This window comes from Arvicanthis niloticus, chromosome 11 (genome assembly GCF_011762505.2).
Source record: "Arvicanthis niloticus isolate mArvNil1 chromosome 11, mArvNil1.pat.X, whole genome shotgun sequence".
NCBI classification, from domain to species: domain Eukaryota; kingdom Metazoa; phylum Chordata; class Mammalia; order Rodentia; family Muridae; genus Arvicanthis; species Arvicanthis niloticus.
The window spans coordinates 60,696,228-60,716,278 of NC_047668.1; the positions used below are offsets into that span (position 1 = coordinate 60,696,228).

A 20,051-nucleotide genomic window follows, 5' to 3' on the forward strand; every position below is an offset into this window, starting at 1 on the left:
AGAGTGTTGTAACTGTTGAAGTGGGGTCATCCTACCCAGTTGGGTAAGATACTCCAGTTGAGGAATTCACTTGGGGAGTCCTAATGAGATGAGCCATGCTGGGGACTCAGAATTTCAGAATCATGATCTAAGGAGGAAAGGAAGGCAACTTGTGTGAACACACAGTCAGTGGCAGGATGTACAGGCAGGAACAGGTAAGTTCACTGAGCAGAATTCTCAGAAAATGCAGCTCAGCGGGGTACCAGCCCATCATCATCATTTGGGAACTTGTTGGGGTGCACAGCCTCTGCGCTGTACCCTGACCTGGCTAACAAGGGCCCTAGGAGCTCCTGTGCTTGTGCAGCCAGCTCTGCTTTCACCAACCAAGAGCCTTGCCAACTCTTCTATGTCTTTAACCTCCCTCCCCCTCTCCAGTCAGGACTCAGATTTAATTGTCTAACCTGGCTTTGTCAGTTTATATTTATGATATCTTGACTAAGTCACTAGTTTCTCTGGGCATATTTCTGAAAGGGAGATATTAGATGAATGTGCTGAGCTGAGCTCTTACAGGAAGCTGGCAGGAAAACACACCTCACTCCTTCATCGTCCTGACAACGCACGTGACCCAGAAATACTTATTCCCATTTGGCAAGTGAAGACCTGAGAGTGTCAAGTGAATGTGTGACTTAAGTCCAGTGAAGGCTGAAATCATAGGCCTGGCATCTGTTCCCTGCTGGCCCTCAGTAAGTTCTTATCACCCTGACTAACGGGCATAGAGAATATGTAATTGGGAATGACATACATCTTAGTAGATATTCATAGAGATTTCCTATAATATGATGGAAATTTAGTTGCCTTTGTTTTTTCTCTTCCAGATTTTCTTGAGATTAACATGTTCTTCTTTTGTCATAAGAAATACAATGAGATGATTATCATTTTTAAACGTCTTTTTTTATCTTTTGAGTCGGGGTCAGCCCTTGAAGTTGCTCTGTAGCCCAGGCTGGTGTCTAACTCACAGTTCTCCTGAGTACTAAGATTAAACCCTTGACTGACCATAATCTGGTGCTCATTAGCTTCAGGAGGAAGGACAGGGCCCTGCTCCTATTGGCAGAAGCAAAGAAGACACTTAACTTAATCTCTCAGAAAGTACCAACCCACCCCGACCCTGCCTGCTAAAAGCCACCACAAGTGACCTGTGAGAGGCTCACCAGGAGCCTGAACTTCTCAGTACCTGAGTTCCTCTCTGTGCCTCTCTGGCTCTACTGCATCCTAGACAAACTTCTCAGCCGTGAGTCTTTCCGTGTGTGATGAAAGAGCATGAAAGAAAATGTATGGATTAGAGACTCGTGGTTAATGGCTTTCTAAGTGTGTCGGCATTCCACTAAAGTGCTTCCAAATATAGAAGAGGCTAATAATGACAGGTAGGGCTCAAGACCCTGGTGGCAGCAGTGTTGGTGATTGCATCGGAATGAGAAAGGAGGGGTCCCCATCTCCAGGATGCTCCAGTCTGACTCCTGAGCAGCTTCCCAGCTACCTACCCAGGGATTCTTCAGATGCATGGAAGGCAAACCTAGTACTTCCTTTTAAAGTGACAGTCAAAACACTTAGAAAAAATTGCATTTCTCCTGGCTTATCTGGACTAGGCTGTTTGGAGGTTGAGAATATCACCAGCCGTACTGTTTTTGTGTCTCTAAAGAAATGTAGTCCCAGGTTTGTTGGCAGTTGTTAAATATGTACCTCTGGCACTTTTACACCCCCCCCCCCACACACACACTAGGTGACTGCAGACCTATTGGACCCAAGAAACAAATAAAAACTGACCTCAGTTGCCTAGACTTCACTGCGTATAATTAAGGCCCGTGATTCCCAGGATGCTCTGTAAGCTGAAGGTGGCTTCCCAGCCTCCCGGCCAAGCCATCTTAAGCTTCTTGACAGGTGTGAGGCCCTCATCTCAGTGGGTGAAGGAAACAACTGAGGTACAGGAGACGGGAGGCCTTGGGAAATTTTGCGGTTATGGACTATCTGATGTGGGTCCTCTGGAGGAGCAGCAAGTGTCCCTAACTGCTGAGCCATCTCTCCAGCTCTCAGATTTGCATCTCTGTAATGCTCCTCTTGACTCATGCACCTGAATCAAGCAAAGGAGAGCCTGGATTTGGCCCAGAAAGGAAACTCTACAGCATACTAAAAATGCCTACTCGGATGGAAATTATGAGCTAATGCCTTCAGGACTTATCTGCTAAAAGGGTGGATTCCACTTCTGGTTAGATTGGGGGTGGGGAGGGTGTCCCTCAGAGGTCCAAACTTATGACCTTAAAAGGTCCTCAGAGGTCCCAGAGGAACCCAGGGCCTTAGGTGGGCCTCCAGAACAATGGCAGGATCTCTGTCAACCAGCGGAGAGACTTGGGAACTGTGTTGGCTATGACTAGTTTTGATGATGTCTTACATTGTTCCTCACTTTATCAGAGAAAGACACTCACCTTTTGAAAAACCACCAAGGAACTCTGGGTATTTTAACTTAGAAAGTCCTAGAAGAGCAGAGGAAAAGGTCTTCATGTGTTAGTGGCCTGGCACCCAACCATTGAGAAACACCTTTCCGTTCCCCTAGCTCAAGGCCTCACCCACATATCCCTCTACATTTCCCTTCTACATGTAGAAGTTTGGGTTCTACATTTGGAAGAAAGTTTATAGTAACACACCAAAAAGGAGGATACACTGATGGGAGCAGAAAGGATGGACATTAAGCCTGTGTAGCATGCTTCAGTGTGTTGTGATTTCATAGCTTGAGAAGAAAGCAATCCACAGGACAATGATGTCAGTGTGTGGGTTGAGGGTTGGTTAGTTGAGGGTTGCTGATCTGTATTCTCTTAGCAGCCAGTTAGGGTCCTTTCTTGCCACCCATCCCCCATTTAAAGACCTGTCTCCAGCAGTATAAACATCAAATGTGAACAATAGGGAAGACCCTAAGCGTTCGGTTCTGGGTGGGAGCCAGAGGGTTGGATCCAACCTTTCATGGTTTATGCAGACAGGGCCCTTTGTGTTTCAGTGGTGCCTGCTTGAATGTACCTGGAGATAAAGCATCAGAGTCTCATTCCAGAGCATCTTGGAAGACATGCTGGCTGAGAAAAGCATGAAGAAAGGAAATGCTTCTATTTTGGTTAACTGGCTATTGAATAAGACTCTTTAGGGAGTCTTTACACTGATAGCCACTTTCCTTGTTTGAGAATGTGCTGGCCTAGAGACTGAAGGCTGTACCACATGTCCTCCAGTTGACCCACTTACTTGTGTATCTAGAATGTATTAAAACTCTGAGGACAGAGGTGTACCTGTGCCTAGTTTGGGATCAAAGGATCAAGGCTCACATAGACAACCTGCAAACAATTAAAGGTATAGATTGTCTGGGGATGCGTGGAGACAGAGGGGGAGACTATGCCGTGCATGCTCTCTGTGACTCTTTCTGTGCACACTGGCTTCAGGATATTCTTAAACATCTCAGAAGACAAAGCAACCAACACAGCAGGTGTTATATCTCTCTTCATTATTAACCAGGAGTTACCTCTCTTTCCTTAGTTCCAAGCCAAAAACATTCCAGAAATGGGCTCGGTCAAGCATGTACTTCTGAGGGCAGGAGGCCTGGTTCCTCACTGGAGCTGTGTGGTTGAAGGAGGAGAATCTAACTCCAGAAAGGACTGAACAGGCATGCGTTTGTGTCCAGCATGGCACCCCACGGGCCATGTGAGGCAGACAGTGGAACTGGAGGTGCAGAGAGAGAGCAACAGGAAAGAGTGTGGAGCTGGAGGTGGGGTAGGATGGAGAAGGGTGAGAAATGGGGTCACTGTGTAGCATAAGCAAGCTAATTGAAAGGACATTTAGTTCTGCTCTTCAACTAAGGTGCCCCGGGCCATGTATTTCTTGCCAGCTTCCTTTCAACCTTAACTAATAACTTTTCCTCTTTAAATTCTGTCTGAGCCAGTTGGCCAAGTGTAGCAACACTTTCTGTTTATTTGTGCTTGGTATAGCTGGAATGATTCCTAGGAAGATTCCCCAACCCCCAACAATCTTCATGTCTATAAAGTTCTACTCAACACAAACCGTCTCTTCATAGGCTAGTTGGAGTAATAGCTGCTGGTAGTATCCGTGTCTTGGTGAGATGTATCCTTCAACTGTGGCTGCCAGCTGTGAGCATAAGGGAAGACGTTTGTCACTAGCCATCTCAGAAGGGAGTGCAGGCTTGATAAGGAGGTGATGGCCATGGGGACATGTAGTGGAGTTGATCAGAGAGGCTGTATACCTGAAAGACTACAACACACCACAGCTCCCTTGTCTACAGCTTCTGTTCCCCAAGCTGCAAAGGTGTGATGGCTTGCATATGCTCGGCCCAGGGAGTGCCATTGTTAGAAGGTATGGCCCTGTTCGAGTGGGTGTGTCACTGTGGTCGTGGGCTGTAAGACCCTTATCCTACCTGCCTGGAAGTCAGTATTCTGCTAGCAGCCTTCAGATGAAGATGTAGAACTCTCAGCTCTGCCTGCACCATGCCTGCCTGGATGCTGCCATGTTCCCGCCTTGATGATACTGGACTGAACCTCTGAACCTGTAAGCCAGCCCCAATTAAATGTTGTTCTTATAAGAGTTGCCTTGGTCATGGTGTCTTTTCACAGCAGTAAAGCCCTAACTAAGACAGAAGTGTCTGATGCTGGAAGCCCCAAACCAAGACCCTTCATGGGCACTGTCTTACTTGAAGTTGCATTTCTCCCCAGAGTGGCCTGGAATAGTTTGGGGCTTAAAGGCCCAACAGTCTCACCTCAGTTGAGGAAAATTCTGTAGCTCCTGCCAAGCTTGGTGGCTTCCATTGGTCCTGTATTCATCCTGACCGTGAGCTCCATCACTAGTTGATGTTACAGAGAGCACTTCCTGAGAGTGTCCACTGAATGAATTTCCTCCACTTCAGCACCTACTGTGTAGGACATGTGGGACCTTTTCCATCAGGACCAAAGCCAGTCAGCAGGGTGTCAACAGGCCAGGCTCCATGTAGTTCAGTCCTTAAGCCACAGTGAAGTGAAATGGTCTATTTACCCAGGAATACTTTTAAAAAAAAAAAATAAATAAATAACTGAGCTTGACTTACTTTATCAGGGTCAAGATTTGTTATTTCAAATTTACAGAAAAGCCACGTGGAATCCATTAGAGAAAAGTGTAGCACATACGGCTAGTGAGGACAGTTCAGGAACCTGTATGGTTCAGGGTGAGCTTGGATACAGACCCAGACTGAGGGGATAGGAGCTACAGCCAGCATCAGCAGAGGCTTCCTGCATCTCTTCTCCCCATGGGGTGGCAATGTGTTAATTACTGCTATGTAGCAGTATTCAGCTTCCTACTGTGTGATATGGTGTTCTAATGTGTGACTTACAGATCCCTGTGTGTCCCTTCTAATGCTGCCTACACTAGGGTTTTCCAGGAAAGCCAGGATCAATAGGATATTTCTTATTGACACACAGTTAAGGAGGCCAGGAAACCCCAAGACCCGCAGTTAGCAAGGTGGAGACCCAGCGAGGACAAAGCTGAGATTCCCATCTGAGTCCCAAAGCCGGAGAACCAGGAGTATCAATCAAGTCCAGTCCAGTCCAAAATCAGCAGATGAGAGACCCAAGAAGAGCAGATGTTTCTGCTTAGTCCAAAGTCAGGAAAATTAGCACTGTCCCAGCACAAGCACCAAGGCAGGGGTAGCTTGCCTGTCAGTAGATTGTCTATTCGTTAAATCTTACAGAGTAGAATGACTAGGAAGAAGCCCGGATAGAAACAAAAGACTTGAATTATATTATAAACTCACTAGACCTAATGTACACCCACAGGGCTCCTCCACCTAACAACACCAGCACACATTCTTTCCAAGTACCCATGGAACGTTCTCCAGAGTAAATCACACAATAGCCTACGAAAGATACCCCAACAAGTTAAAGGAACTGGACAGTGTAGTCTCTAATCACAATGGATGACTTTGGAAACAACGCAGAGACGTTGGAATTAAGCATTGCACTTCTAAATGACCAAAGGATCAAAACGAAGTAAAAAAGAAATTAGAAAATAGTTTGAGATAAACCCAAACGAAGATTCAACATAACAAAAATGAATGGAGTGCAGTTAAGGAAATGAATAGCATTAACACATACATTTTAAAATGAAAAATCTCAAATCTTTAAAGTTTAATCTTAGGGCATTATTAAAAGGTCACCGACTAAAACAAACCAAAAGTCAGAGGAAATTGAAGAATTACTAGGAAATCAGGGGCCCAGAGAGATGGCTCAGTGGTTAGAACCAATTTCTGCTTCTCCAGACAACTTGAGCTGGCATCCTGCCACCCATGTTAGGCTCTACCTAGAGTTCCAGCTCCAGGGAGATCTGACCCCCTGGCCTTTTTGTGCACCTGTGCTCAGTAACCTAAAGCTACTACCAATGGCAGAGGAGTCAAAGGCCAGTCTGACAGTATTTTTACTTGCTTCACCAGTATGTTGGGGATGGAAGACATAAACTGAAAGCATTGCTTTCCTGTGTGCGGACACCTCTCAGTCCAGTTCATTTCAAGACTTAGCTGTACCTGGCTGCAGCCTGGTCCTGAGCTGTCCCCTTGATTCCAGTGGCTTGCTCACCTCCGTTTTTCTACACACACTCATTTGGCTGAATCTATTATCAAAGGCTATCGATAGTTTAAGAAAAATGGAAGGTGTTCATCTCTGGCAAAGATTCCCAACTTGTAACGTTGGTGGTTACCAAGCTGACATTGCCAACTTAGTTGGGAACAGTCGAGTGTAGTCCCTGTGTGGCTGTTAATTTAGTCAAATTGAATTCCTTTAATTTAATGGAAACATCTCAGACGCATTAGTCAATTCCTCGATGCGCTAGCCTTGGTTTTGAGTAGCATCTTCTGGGTGCATCCTTCGCCCAAACTTCTTAAAGCAAATTACAAAGCACTAGACTCTGTCTTTGCCTAAATTTCCATCCAGACTTCAAGGCAGACCCTCAAAATTACTAATGTTTATAATCAAAACCAGAGTCTAGTCAGTGCCTGAACACTGAGACTGAGTTTTGTTTTTCTAGCTGCATTTCCAATGACAAAATGTTGAAGGCGTTTGTTTCCTGGCTGTCCCCAGGAGACATGTTAAGACAAGAGGAGGGACTTACAGTATTGTTGTTGCAGAAAGAAGTCAAGCCCTCAGAATGGGTCTATGATTCTCAAGAAATCAAATCGAACACTTCCCATTTTGGCATTTTATTAAGACTAGTGATTTTCAAGTAGCAAAGAGAAAGAAAGAAAGAAAGAAAGAAAGAAAGAAAGAAAGAAAGAAAGAGAAAAATGTTATTTATTTATTTATTTATTTTTTGTCTGCTAGTTTTTGAAGTTGGCTCTGGGTTTTCTAAGTTTCTGAAGGTTTGTATTTTCCAAGTTTTCTACACGTTCCAAAATATTACAAGGCACAGATAAGGGACCGTCTCAGTTATGCCATATCTTAGTTAAGATTACTATTGCTATGGCGAAACACTATGACCAAAAGCAAGCTGGGGAGGAAAAGGTTTGTTTTGCTTGCACTTCACATCTTATAGTCCATCCCTGAAGGGAGTTAGGACAGGGAACGCAAACAAGGCAGAAACCTGGAGGCAGGAGCTGATGCAGAGACCGTGGAGGAGGGCTGCTTACTGGCTTGCTCCTCATGGCTTGCTCAGTTTGCTTTCTTATAGAACCCAGGACCACCAGCCTTGGGATTGTTCCACCCACAGTGCACTGTGTCCTCCTACGTCAATCACTAATCAAAAAATTGCCTTACAGCTTAATCTTATGGAGGCATTTTTTGTTTTTCAATCATGACTCCCTCCTCTCTGGTGACTAGCTTGCATCAAATCGGCAGAAACCTAGCCAGCACATGTCCCAAGGCACAGGCAGCCCTCATCTTCATCTTCATAGTCCCAGCCCGTGATCGGAGTTTTAGCCGGATGTGGCCCCGCCCTTCCACCTTGCGCTTGAAACTGCTTGTCCCTACATGAAAGCTTCCTCTACAGAGCCATGGTAAAAATAGGACTTGATTTTAGGACGCAAATCAAATTTGGTCAGTTTGGCTTCAGTGAGAGAACGCTGGGACTGTACGCGTCACGCGTAACAACTTGGGATTCCTCGCTCTGCCCCATCGGTCAGTCCGATGGGTCCTCCTCCCCCTCCCCCCCTCCCAAACACTCTGTGCTCATCAAGCTGGCTCCTACCAGCAGCTCAGATGTGGGCAGCTCTCGGCTCATTCTGGGAAACAGGACCTTGAATCATTGCAGAGGTATGATGAGGTTACGTGTAACCAGCGGCAACAGAGGTATTCCACCAGCCTCCAGGGATGTTGGCTTCCTTGCTGCAGTGAAATGCAGCATATGAGCTTTGGGGTGGAAACTGATCTTTTAATTCCTGCTTTCATTGGGTCATTGTCGCCTTTGAAATATTCAGTGCTTAGTTTGTACGGAGTTTGTACGGAGAGCCGAGGACACGTTGCTCTTCTATGGAAAAACTATTCTCGTTTACTTATTGTTCACTAGCCATTTATTGAATATATCGAGGGACCAGGTAGACTATATCTTTCTAAAATAGTCCAGGTTAAAGAAAATGTGATGTTTTCTGTGAAGGCAATTTATTCATTATATGTTCAATCTGGTCTTAATGCCAGTGACTCTTGCCTGTATGAGTTTCCAGATGTGCACACAGGTCACTTGAGCTAGGGTGGGTGCTCCTTTTAGCCAGTTAGAAGTTTGTGTTTTAGACAGAGTCTCACTGTGTAGAGCTGGCTAGCCTTGAACTCACAGAGATCTGCTTGTCTCTGTCTGTTGATTAAAGGGTATGCCACCACGCCTACTGTTTCTAAGTACTCTGTTGCTTTAGATCGTGTTCTAACTGTAGTAGGAAGCTTGGTAGGTAGTTAAACTAGCTTCTACCTTGAACTTGGAAACTGCAGCCATTCTTCAGGAGGATATGTGAACAGATGAAGACATGGCCCGTCCAGTAGAAGGTAAGTGGCCCTTCCAGACAGCCTGCTTCCTTTGATGGAAGGATGAAGAGGATGTGGGAAGGGTACTGGATCCTTCATCGTTCTGGAAGCCTTGCTTCTGCTCATGGAGGCCTCCAGAATAAGCTTTGTCACACCTCAAGGAAAAAAAAAAAAAAAACTACTGCCTAGCAGTGACAAACCTTTGAGTCTAATCTGCATAGTTTCTAGAGTCTGGAAAGTGCAGTCTGGAAAGGGGTGGGGAAACCCCAAGACAGTGTACCTACGTGGTCAGGCAGCAGAGTTCTGGCGGTGCCATATTTCTGTGGCCTTATACTATGGTGGTCTCTCTTTCTTAGTTCTTTGTGGTCCTGTTCTTTGTACCCCTATTATTCCACAAGGCCCTTCATTTCTGAGAAGACCAGCTGTGGCTTCATGCCATACCTTAGGACCCTGCTCCTGAGATAGACAAGGGAATAGACACTCATGCCTTGGGTGTGGTGGTGATAGGATCTCACTATGTAGCCTTGGCTAACCAGGAACACATTTGAGCTGTGTGTCTATAGAGGATAGATGTTTGTCCCACTTCATGTAGGGTATGGACAAGGTCCTCGTTCTCATTGAGATTACATAGGTGAGATGTGATCTGCTATCTACTTATTCAGGGCTTTCTGGGTATCTTTTCCTGGGACCACCAAGCCAGGCTATTTCTTTGCAGGATTTAGCTCTGGCCTTCCCAGCCTTGCTCCTGAAGTCATCTGCAGAGCCTGGAGAAGGACTGGGGACTACCTGGGATGGCGACATCTAGACCCTGCACACTCCGAATCCAGTGTGGTCCAGTCTGAGCATCTCGAGGCTCCCAGCAGCAGCAGGTCCTGCAGCAAGAGAGCTAGCCTCACTGTCTCATGGGGGTTTTGCTAGAGTGTATGTGGCTTTGCACAGCATGGCCAGCAGGCTTTGGTTGGGCGGTAGCAGCAGCCTCTCAGGGGGTAGAACTGGGACAGAAAGTGGCCTCCCTTCTAAGCCTCCTTCAGCCATTTTTACTTCACTCTCAGGGTTGTTGATGTTCAAGTTCATGGCTCAGAAGTCCCAGCATTCTGAGCTGACGCATATCTGAGCTGACGCCAGATAGTAGAGGCCTAGCATTAGCACTGGGGTCAGAGACACACATCCTGTCTCCCTTAATCTTATAATGAGTCCCTTCTGGTTAGGGAGTCCCTTGGGGGTCACTGTGAAGCTAGTACCAGTTATTGTAATAATTAGAAGGCTGGTATAACACGTGCAGCTTCTGGACTCAAACAGCAAGGAATCAAATCCCAGTTCCCCCTCATCGTCACAGGGTCTGCTAATCAGGGAATGAATGCTGGGGAGTACACAGATCTTTATCTTTTCTTTGTGGGACCCTGGGCAGATTGTGCACTTAGGATAGTTTGGGTTCTTCAGCCATAAAGCACAGAGAGGGCTGCAGTGTGCTGTGGCCTGTGGAATGCGAAGGGAGCACCTCGCACTGTGTGTGGCAATCGGGAGGCACCCAATAAATACAGGCCATCACCACACAATGATACTTATTTAATAAGTAAGGAGTTGGGGGTTTTATTGGAGGCAAAGTAAACATGTCTGCTTCTTAGTCTCCCATCCCTCTGGGAAGCCAGGCCAAGTTCATAAATGCCGAATACCACATCCACCTGGTGGCCACATCCCCTCCTCCCCCCCACCCCCCCCCCATCTCTCATCAAGAACCTGGAGGAAATGAAAAGGCTTGTAATTCATAAACTAAGGCTCCTCGAGGGGGGCGGGGGGGGGGAGGAGCGGGCAAGCACACACTTGGGGGTGTTACACAGGCGACTCACAAACAAAGCAGGACTTTGTCCTGTGACTTGGCTTGGCTTTTTGTCATAATATTGAATTAATTTTGAAATTTCTAATAAAACATTAGAGAAAAGTGTGAACTGTTTGCATCTTATAGCAAAGTGAGCAGAAGAAGTTGCGGGGGCATCTGGACTCCTTAGAAGGTAGCCGAGCTCTCAGGAGAGCGACAGGTATAGGGAGCCATCCCCCCAGCACCCGTTGCCACTGTTGACACCCAGCCATCCTCAGAGTGGCAGTGGCAGGTGGAGCCTTTAATGTCTGCCTAATTGGAAAAAGCTGGCCCTGCACAGGGCTCTCTGAGTTCCAGAACCTTTCTTCTTGCTTTATAATGTTAATGAACGGACCTGAGGTAAGTGCTCTCTCTAACACCAAGGAAATGCCACAGCGCAGCCCTCTCATCATTCACAGTTAACTGCTCTTGTCCTCTAGGACCTGGGGCATGGACTCATCTCAAGTCCACTTGCCAGTCTGGCTAAAGAAAACTCCCTGGTGAATCTTTCTTCCTACTTTAACTGTTTCTGCTCCATCGACTAAATAAAATCTGAGAAGTTAATAAAAGCGAAGCACATGCGTTGACCAGTGCCCCAGTGTCTGGCTTATTGAGTAGTTACAGGCCGAATCTGAACAGTTACAGTGCAGAACACATTACCACCTCCACGCAAGGGCCCCATCCTCCTTCCTTGTACTGAACCTCCCCCAGGTGAGCTCAGGGGCTTCCCACAAACCTGGGTTTCCCCAGGACTGAATTGTACTTGATTTTGAACGTTATATTTGAACTTGGAGAGGGGGTGGAGCACACCTCTGGGTAGGCCTGTGTGGACACTTCCAGCGAGGATTGAGGAAGGGTAAAGGCTTCTTCCCCTGAGTGTGGATGATAACATTTAATAATCTAGGACCCTAGATGGAATAAAGGGTGGGGTGGGGTGGGGTGGGGTGCCGGCCAGCCCAGGATAGGGTTTCCATGCTTCCTAGCTACCTTGATGTGAACTGCTCTGCTCTGCTGCTACTCCCTCCTCACCATCAGGACCTGAAACCTTTATGATCTTGAGTCAGTATCAGTCTTTCCTCCTTATGTTGCTTGTTGTGTGTGTGTGTGTGGGGGGGGGACTGTGGGGAGCATTTTTATTACAGGTGAGAAAGGTAAGCAATGCAGACATACTGTTAACCCTGGATGTATTGTGTGAGGCAGACTGATGGCCGGTCAGGGTCACTGGTGTGTGGCACCCACTTGGTCATCTTTCATAACTGAAACCACCTCTGGCAGAGGTGGGCACGTGGCCCCTGACAGGATTGGTCCCAGGGATAGGCACGTGACCTAAGCCAACAAGTTGGGATTTCCCAGTGAGAAAGGCGGTAGGTATTTCTTTCCCTCAGGGGCAGCAATACATCATAGCAGATTCCTGAGTCAGGCTGTCTATTCAGTCCTTGCCATATCGTTGAGCAGTTGTGAGATCTGGCGTGGGTTATTTATTTTCTCCATCTCTTATTCTTGTCTCCTTGTGCTTAAGTGTGATTGTTCCATTGGGTCATTTCAGAAACTAAATGAGTCCCTGGAACCATGCCAGGAGCGATTGCATAAGTGTACTTTTATTCCGGGCTCAGAGCTTTGAAGACGTCAGGCTAGGCTGAGGTGCCCTGCACACTGCTTGCAAGATGAGCATTGAAGCTGCTTTGGCATGCTACCATCTATATATTCTTCAAGCCTCTGAATCGTTGCCACTCCCACTGCCTGGCCTGTCAGCTTCCCTTTCATTCCAACAGAAAACACCCATTTCTCTTCCATGGAAAGGAATGGACTGATGTCCTTTGAGGTAGTCTTCCCACACATTCCCAGGTAGACACATCCTCCTCCCACCAGCCTGCAGAGCTGCCCCTGAATGGTTCTAGGGGGCGGGGTATGTGTGTGTCACAGGGGTGGGGTGTTATTGTAATGTAACGGTTTCCTCCTAGATCCCATAGGCGGGAAGGTAAACAGATCAAAAGAGCTTTAGGACACTACCAGATACACTAGCCCCCTCCCTGCCAGAATAAGCAGAACCAAGCTACAAAGAAGACTCTCGGAAGAACCAAACCTGCAAAGAGGACTCTAAGACCAGACCAGCTGCCTGACAGTGGCTGAGAGCAACTGACACCTGGGAAAGACATTCTCCAGCCTGCTGAGCTGCCTGCAGGCTGTACAGTGGGCTCCAGGTCCCGCCCCCCCCCCCCCCCAGCTTTTGTGAGCTGTCACTCACGTTGTGATGGGCTTTGGTGACACAGCTTCCTGTGAGTCATTTCTGCTCCTGGAAGAAACCCCTCACCCATATTCCTACGTGTAACCCCGACAAATCTCATCGGCCTACCAAGCTGGACTTCGATGGTATCTGTCCTTTCGGTCTGTCGTGGGCTCCCTATCTGCTGTGAGTGAATGCGAGTGTTGTTATCTTCCCAGGAAAAGTTTTGTCACACAACAGTTATCTGCAAAACTCCTAGGGCAGTCTCCTCAGCCATCGTGTGCCCTGTTTGTTCTGTTGGCATTTAGAGCTTAGCTACGAAAGCCTAGGCTATATTGGGAGATGTAGTTGAGGGGAGGAGGAGAGGAGGGAGGGAGGGAGGGAGGGAGGGAGGGAGGGATAGAGAAAAGGGGAGGGAGAGAGGAAGAGAGAGAGGAAGAGAGAGAGGAAGAAGAGGAAGAGGATAATGAAGACAAAGAAGGAGGAGGAGGGGAAGAAGAGGAGGAGGAAGGAAAATGAAGGACTGGTTTCACTTAGTTGAGAAGGGTGAAAATTGTTAATCGTTGGCCCGTAAATGCATGCATGCATGCGGATTTAAAGAATTTTATGCGTGATGAAATAAGAAATATATATACCCCTCCCCAGCAATGGACAAAGAGACACCTTGTTGGTGGTATTGCTCTTACATCAGTCAGTGGCAGCACAGATGGCAGTCCTTTATTCATCCTAGCTTGGTGGACAAAGCTGTCTTATGCCTAGGACACATAAAAATCAAATAGAATCAAATCCTGGCAGCACAGTGAAGAGGACGACAGACAGAGACTTGTGTTCTGCCCGCCACGCAGTGTGGGCTAGGAAAGATGCCACAGACCTGCCCTCCGTCTCTCGGCACTGGTGGGCCATAGACACACAAGGCTCCACCAGCAGTAGTCACGTGGCACAGTGAGGGCGGAGGAAGACAGATAGAGACCTGTGGACCGCCAGGCTACCCACAGTCCTGTGCTGACAGAGGATGTCAGTGGCCTGTCAAGCCACGTGGCCAGCCTGCAGCCATGTGTGTAATGTGTGAGTGTGTAGTGCTCAGATGGGAGAGAGAGAGAGAAGTGGAGCAGCTTGAGTATTATGAAGAGAGATGGAGCTGGAGACTCAGGAGTGGAGAGGAGGAGCCTGTTCTGAGTGGCCAGCCCCACCACCTGGGCCATGGTGAGGTCTCAGCCTGAGCTGTCACTGAGGGTCATGTCTGGATCCATGGCTACACAGGAGCAGGGTTCGCTGTCAATGACTGTGGCCACGTGGATGCCCAGAGTTGTGCAGAACTGGCCCTGCCCTCTCGGGCTGTGGCATTCCAGAGAGCTAACTCCATCTGTCACAGGCGGCAACACTCAGGAGAGGGGCCCCTGTACCTTGCCCAGATAGCACAATGGAGCTAACCCTGGCGATGGGGTTGTAGGTTAGCCAACCCAAGGGTGAGAGCAGGGGAGTGCTGGCCCTACCACTTGTCTGCTGTGAGGTGGTTGGGGATGGGGATGATGCCCCTACCCCCACCCCTCACCACTTGTGGTAGTTGGGAGAGCTAGTCCTGAAGGCATGAGAACTGGAGAGTTAGCCTTGCCCTCTTCACTGACTATAGCACTCAGGAGAGCAGGCCCTGTACCTCACCTGGGTAATACAGTGGAGCTGGTCCTGATGGTTAAGGCATGGATGAGCCAGCCCCAAGGGTGGGGGAGCAGGAGAGCTGTCCCAGCCCCTCATGAGCTGCAGCACTTGAGAGAATGGACCCTGAGCCTTGACTGAGCAGCACAGTGAGGAAGGGCTGGTCCTGCTGATTCAAGGCGGCAGGATGTCTGTGACGTAGGACAACAGGATAACTGGGAGGAGTCCCAGTGAGGATTCAATATTGATGCTGTCACAGAAGCCAGATGCATTGATCCAGACCAATGACTCATTGCAATGAACATCTGCAAGTGAAGATGTGTGGACAGAGTGACACTGTGGGACACACTGTGACACACTACAGCTTCCAGGAGGAGATGTTTTCTATGCTTTTTGTTTGTATGTATGTATGGTTTTCATTTAGGGTGTGTGTGTGTGGGAAGTTGTAAGGGAGAAAGGCAGATATGAGGAGACCAGGAGATGAGAGAAACCGGGTGCATGATGTGAAACTCACAATGGATCAATAAAAAGTAAAAAACTAAAAAGGGAAAAGAAAAAATAAGAAGTGTGTGTGTGTGTGTGTGTGTGTGTGTGTGTGTGTCTGTGTATTTGTTTTTTGAGATAAGGTTTCTCTTTGTAGTCTTGGCTGTCCTGGAACTCCCTCTGTAGACCAGTCTAGCCTTGAACTCACAGAGATCCACCTGCCTCTGCCTCCCAAGTACTGGGATTAAAGGTGTGCGCCACCACTGCTGGGCAAGAAGCTTGTCTCTGATTTGCTAAATGCTATTTGGATCTTAATGCCTTACAGACCCATGTATTGAAGGGCAAGACCTCAGCCCATACCTTATTGGGAAGTGAGAGACTTCCAGAAGTGGAGCCTGCTGGGAGCTGTCTGGTGGTTCTCAGGGGTACAGTGGCACCCTACCCGTCCACTCCTTTCTTTTCTCTAATACCTGCTGTGAGGTAAATGGATTTGTTCTGCCTTGTGCTCCCACCATGGCACACTTTCCCTCTCTAGAGGCCCCAAAGCAATATGTCCACCTGAGCAGAGGCCAGAACCCCCAAACCACTGTGTGACAACGTAAACCTTTGCATTTTGTAAGTTGATTTGTCTCGGTTATTTGCTATACTAATGGAAAGCAAACACGCTGAGGTGGATGCTGTCTCAAAGAGAAGCCCCTTTGTGAACCAGGTATAAGCTGGATTTGCTGCCTTTCCCACCGTGGGGTACCCTTTATATTTGATGAAACAAGAGGTCATTAAACTCTGGCTATTCAGACTGGAAGATACCTTCTAGAAAACAAACAAGGAGAGCCTGTTACAGCGAGGATCCAGAGTATTTGTTGTGAAGCTAAAACTGAAGCTTTCAAGTCCCGATTAGAATATTGGAAAACATCAATGCATCCTGCTGTTTTTGCTGAGTGGAGGTATTAGCACATGTGATGGAGCCAGTATTTTATGTCCCAATTTTCTAAGTAATTATAGACTAATAATTGCTCATGAGGTACACTGTGATAGCCAATGGGTACATACACTGCAGAAGTATTAAATTGAGGTTATTAGCCCTGCCTCTTAACCTACTAATCATTCTTACAGTGAGAACACTGGGAATTGTTTGCAATCTGGAAGCCTACAGTAAGTATGTTATTAGCTTGGTCATGTAACAGGACAGTGTATAGCATTACTGTTATTATTAGCTTGGTCATGTGACAGGACAGCTCATGGAAACACTCTCCTCTCGTCTGACACTTGTGACTTTTCCCCAGGGCTGTTTCTTCTGCAGTCCCCACCCATGCCCCTTCTAATCTCTTTCTAGTCCATCCCCATGAGGTCCCCTTATCTTAGATCCCACGTGGAAGTGAGGTCTTACAGTGTGTAGCTATCTCTCTGTGTCTGTCTTATTTTCTTATCATAATTTCCTCCAGATTCACACACGGTGTCACAGATAACAGGTTTTCATCCATTTTAAAGGGTGGGTAGTTCTCAGATGTGTGTATACGCCATATTATTCATTTCTCCTTTGTGGGGAAATTAGATTGTTTCCATATCCTGGGTACTGGGCCTAGCATTGACAGAAGTGGAATGCAGGCATCTCCTCAGGACCAGTTTCAACTCCTTTGGATATGTACCCAGTAGTGAGGTTGCTAGGTACCACAATAAATTTAATTTTAGGAGTCTTTAAAGAAACTTTAATAGGTTTTTTTTTTCCAAAGTGACTGTTGACTACAGTATCTTTGATCCCTTTTACTTTTGCATTCTTATATACTCAAACTTGTCTTTTGATAATACATATTACTTATATTTTTGTTTGATAAAGAGAAAATAGAACTTTATTATCCCATAGCTCTGTAGGCGAGAGTCCAGAGCTGAGGCATTGCCTGGTCTATGTTCTCTCCAAAATCTATAGAGACAAAGCCTTCTTTCCTTTCCCCTAGCTTCTGTTTGTTAGCTGGTAATCTTTGAGCTACATATTTTAAATAGATTTTTTTTTATCATATGAAATAATAGTTTTCACATGTATTTATTATCCTTTGTGTATATTAGCCCCTCATTGACCTCCCTTGTCCCATCCTCTCCCACTGGTCCCCTATCCTTCCAAATACTTTATCTTCTGTTTTGATGTTGCATGTAACTGAGGCTCTGCATAAGAGAGAACAGGCAGCAATTTGTCCTCCTGACTGAGTTATTTTTCTCTAGCATGGTGGTTCACAGATCCATCTACTTTCTTGAGAACGAAACAACTTCATTCCTCCTTACAGATGAGTAAATGACCGTTGTGTGTCCCACCTTTCCTTGTCTGTGACTCTCCTAATGGATCTCTGGGCTGCTTTCGTGTCTTGGCTATGTGACCAGTCAGCAACAGATGGATGTGCAAATACCTCTGGCATTCATTGCTTTAGATCCCTTTGGGTATCGTCTTAGTTAGGGTTTCAGTACTATGAAAAGACACCATGACCAAGGCAACTCTTACACATAAAACATTTCATTGGAATTGGCTTACAGTTTCAGAGGGTCAGTCTATTACCATCATGGCAGGAAGCATGGTAGCCTGCAGGCGGACATGGTACTGGAGAAGGAGCTGAGAGTTCTACATCTTGAGTTAAGGCAGCCAGAAGAAGACTGTTCTTTACAGGTAGCCAAGAGGAGAGACTCTTTATTGATATGGACAAGGCTTCAGTATAGGACTTCAAAGCCCACCCCCACAGTGATGCACTTCCTCCAACAAGGCCACACCTACTCTAATAAGGCCACATCTCCTATTTGTGCCTCTTCCTGGGCTAAGCATATTTGAACCACCACAGTATACCCCAGTAGTGGAACAGCTTGGTCTGTTTTTAGTGTTTTGAGGAACATTCATACTGGTTTCAATGGTGGCTGAAGTAGTTTATAATCCAACCCAACATGGATTCACAGTTTTCTCCATGTCCACACTAGCATCTTTTTCATATTTTTAATGTTTTAAAGTTAAGATATCTTTGAAGTAGTTGGTTTTATTTACCATATGCGTTCTTTCTTTTTCTCTCTCTTAGACTTTTCAAAACATACTTTAATAAGGGTTCTCAAACGCTTCAACCCTCCCCCCCCTTCTAGCCCACTGTCCAAAAGAAGGGGAGAAAAGATGGTAAATAGAACAAGGGTGTGTGAACCTATTTAGAAGTGATTTAGGGCAGTTCCATTCTCCGTTTGTCAGGACACCAGCAGTCCAGTTTAGTTGTGTCAGGAAACACAAATCGGTACTGGCAGCATTATCCAGTAGAAACCACCAGGCTTCCACCAAATAGGCATGAGTCAGTGGGAGTGTCTAGAACCAGATGTCAGGTGAAGTCCTCTACCTTGCCTCTCTCAAATGAAGTGAAGATCATCGAAGACTGGAGACCAACAATAGCTATGTCAGCGCCTGTCACTGTCTACTGAGTCCTATTTATACTCTCTCCAAACATCATGTCCTCCCACAGGTCTTACCTCAGCAAAATAGCAGTCAAGTCTAAATCATCTGACACCAGGTGTCAACCAGAAACTTCCACTTGACACACACACACACACACACACACACACACACACACACACACACACACCATTCCACATAATTTTATTGACTCTTCCCACTACCCTCCCCTTCTCTATAATTTTGTTTTCCTGATGTGTGGACATCACATTCTGTGTGGACAAAGATGGAATGTCGGTGTATTTTTTTATTTGAATTTCCTTTATACCTAAGAATGTGGAACACTTTTTCCTATATATTAATTGGCCTTTTTTGATTTCTTCTTTTGAGAACTCTATGTTCACTTTATTTTCTCTTTTATTGTTTAGATGATTAGGGTTTTTATTTATGATAGAAGGTGTGATGGCACACACTTGTAATCTGAGTGCTCAGAGGTACAGGCAGGGGAGTGAGGACCTTCTGACCATCCTTGGCCACATAGTGAGTTGGAAGCCATCCTTGGCTACATAATGAGTAAGAGGCCATCCTTGACAACATGAAAACTTGTATCCAAGCAATAATTATTTTTGTCTAGATATAATCCTCTGTGAGATATGTGGCTGGCATATTGCCTCCAGTCTGTAGATGTCTCTTGACTGTGGTGATTATTTTCTTTGTGTAAATGTGTAAACACTTGCTGAGCTTTAAATGTGTTCATGTGTGTGCGTGTGCATGTATGTGTGTGTAGGTTTTGCAATAGTCTCTACGTATGACTATTTTATATTTACAGCACCACTCTTGGAAGAAGTAGCCATTCATGCTGTGGTGCTTTTATTGAAGGTCATGTGACTGTAGACACATACATCTATTTCTGGGTCTGCTATTCTATTTTTTGGCCCATGTGTCTGTTTTTCTATGTTGCTACCATGCTGTCTTAGATGACTATGGCTCTGTAGTATAATTTGAGATCAGATATTGTGATACCTTTAGCATTGTTCTTCAGCTTAAGATTGGTTGGCTATTTGAGGTTTTCTTTGTTTCCTTATGAATTATAGGATTTTTCACGGTTCTGTGAAGAGTTTCACTGGAATTTAGATAAGAATTATATTGAATTTTATGACAGTATACCTATTTTCACAATATTATTTCTGCCAGTCCATGAACATAAGCAGTCTTCCTACCTTCTAGTGTTTTCTTTAATCTTTTTTCCATAGTGTTATAATATTTTCCCCACTGGGTATTTTAATGTGCCATTGAGTTTGGTTTGCAAATATTTTGTTGAGAAGTTTTATATATATGGAAATTGGTTTGAAGTTTTCTAGTTTGTTATATTCTTACCTGGTTTGGGTGTCAGGGTAATACAGGCTTCATAGGATGAATTTGGGAGTATTTATTTGGTTTCATGCA

The 20,051-nt window shown here is 46.0% G+C and overlaps 1 pseudogene; it reads left to right on the forward strand.

Moving 5' to 3' along the window:
• Positions 1-13,703: 13,703 nt before the first annotated feature.
• LOC117717396 (small nucleolar RNA SNORA48) lies at positions 13,704-13,834 on the forward strand (annotated as a pseudogene).
• Positions 13,835-20,051: the final 6,217 nt, after the last annotated feature.